The sequence below is a fragment of the Palaemon carinicauda genome, chromosome 37, assembly GCF_036898095.1.
Source record: "Palaemon carinicauda isolate YSFRI2023 chromosome 37, ASM3689809v2, whole genome shotgun sequence".
NCBI classification, from domain to species: domain Eukaryota; kingdom Metazoa; phylum Arthropoda; class Malacostraca; order Decapoda; family Palaemonidae; genus Palaemon; species Palaemon carinicauda.
The window spans coordinates 43,873,407-43,875,906 of record NC_090761.1 but is presented as its reverse complement, the minus strand read 5'-3'; the positions used below and the strand labels follow the sequence as shown (position 1 = coordinate 43,875,906).

Sequence of the window (2,500 nt, the reverse complement as noted above, 5' to 3'; positions counted from 1 at the left end):
CCGGGATAACAGAAGTGGGCTGTTCATCCTTTCAAAAGTCGTTTACTGTGTCCTGTCCTTAGAAATATATTTAGCATTTAAAATGATCTGCAGTGTTCTATAATAATTATCATTACCTCCATCCCATTAACTCTGCCTATTCATTTATACACTGTTGAAAAAATACCGCAATTTTAATCGGAAATTATTCTTAAAAATATACTGTTCTCATCCGTATTTCAGTAAAATACAGGCGTCCGTAATTTTTACCATACTTTGTTATTATTTTTTACAGGTTGGAGATCGTAATATCACTCTTAATGTCAATATACCCGTTTTTAAAACGGAAATGCTTGGCAACATTTATTCCAGGATTTTTACCGTTTTTTTACGGCAAATTTTTAACAGTGTACATTCGTGAGTTTCCTTTTTGCATATTTTCTTTGAAAAGGGCTTGCTCTACACAGACCAAATACCACATGTATTACACTATGCATTCGTTTCAACAAATATGCCTTATTTTTTTTCCAGAATGTGAAAAGCGTGCTGCCTTGTGCCATGGTCTGAAGTCTTAAAAAGTGAGTATCATATTAATAATTTTTTTTGTAATTCAATTGAAATTATTTTCCAGTTAGCCATGTTTTTTTGGGCATTCTACCCCCATGTACCGTTAGATACAGTAATACCTGGCACACCTCGATCTGAGGAATTGCACCCTGAAGGGGCCTAGGAGCCTACACACGGGAATTTGTGGGATGTGAGAGGGTGCTTTTACTCAGAGCGAGGTGTGCCGAAAATTCCTGTATCCAACTGCACGTGACAGCGTTTACCTGGCATATGTAGGTTGTGCAGTATTTCCTGGAGTCTGCAATGACCTGGCATGCAAACAATCCTTTAAGGCTTTCATCTTATCTGAAATTTCCTTACAGTTTTTCATAATGTAATTAAGGATTCGTTAATCAATGCAGTTTAATTCATTTATAAATTACACTGGATTTTCCTCACCTGTACATTACTGCACTGCCTAAAAATGTATACTCCTTTTACTAAACATTGTCACATTACAAATATGAAGGCGAAATGAGTTTTATAATTATTCTAGGAAAAATATTGATCTTGTTCAGCTTTTATCTGAGATATTTTGTGTCGCTTGGTACGAGGTCTGTTCTGTCTTATTCTTGAATAGTGTTGATTTTAACACAAATGTTTAAAGTCCCCCCCCCCCCCCCCCAAGTGTCATATCTGGACGGCGAGTTTTTTTTAAATCGTTTGTTCGTTGTTCGGTTAGCTTTCGAACAATTTAGGTTTGGTTCATTCACGAACGGAAATGTCTCTCTAGAAAATTAGTTTATCGTGATGCTGTTTAAGTGTCAGTTTAGATGGCGCTTATGTTTTGTGTTTGTAATATATTCTGAGATTGATTACAATAATCAAGGTAATATTCCGATATAATGTTCTCAAAATACGTTTCAACATAAACAGAAAGTAATATGACACACACACACATATATATATATATATATATATATATATATATATATATATATATATATATATACTGTATATATACAGTATATATATATATATATATATATATATATATATATATATATATATATATAGATATTTATATATATGTATGTATATATATACATATATATAAATATATATATATATAAATATATATATATATATATATATATATATATATATATATATATATATATATAGATAGATAGATAGAGAGATAAATATATTTATATATATACACATATAAATAAATAATAAATATATATATGTATATATATTTGTGAAAATCTATTATGGATAAAATAATTGCCGACTACCTACCGTATTATTGCAGTCATTTTTCAAATGCATATGTTTTATTGATCTTTAGAGAACTCGAAAGATGTTACAAGTCTTCGTACGATGCATGAAGAGAAAATTTTACTTTTTCGGAGCAAATATTAATAAATAGAGTAAAATTGACAGGAAAATCATGAACATGAATAAAATGTTTAGAATCCACGAAATATTTTACGAAATTTTCATTGTCATTTTCTCATTAAAAAAAAAAATTCTAATGTTGAAATGTTTTCTAAGGTTTTTAAATTGACTTATCCGTAAGGGGATTCTTATAAATGGTTTTATTCACTATACTCAGGTTACCGCTTACAGTAGAGGGAAGGACTAAATGGTACAATACATAAAATGTATAATTACAAATATGGTAATCATGTAGCTGAAATAAGAAATACTTATATGACAACAATTGAGTAATATATATATGTATATATATGTATACATTATATATGTATATATATATGCATACACACATATATATATATATATATATGTATATATACATATATATAATGTATATATATATATATTTATATTTATATTTATATTTATATATATGGCTCAGGCCCATTATACCTTTCCTGAAATCCAGCTCTGATAAAAATACAGTTAAAATACTACTTTTTCTGCATATGATATAAAATAGATGATGAAA

At 28.7% G+C, this 2,500-nt stretch overlaps 1 protein-coding gene across 3 annotated transcripts in view; it reads right to left on the bottom strand.

The window, feature by feature from the left end:
- LOC137629609 (venom phosphodiesterase 2-like) overlaps positions 1-2,500 on the bottom strand; it is a 112,869-nt gene that overhangs the window by 36,853 nt on the left and 73,516 nt on the right. The window lies entirely within an intron of this gene.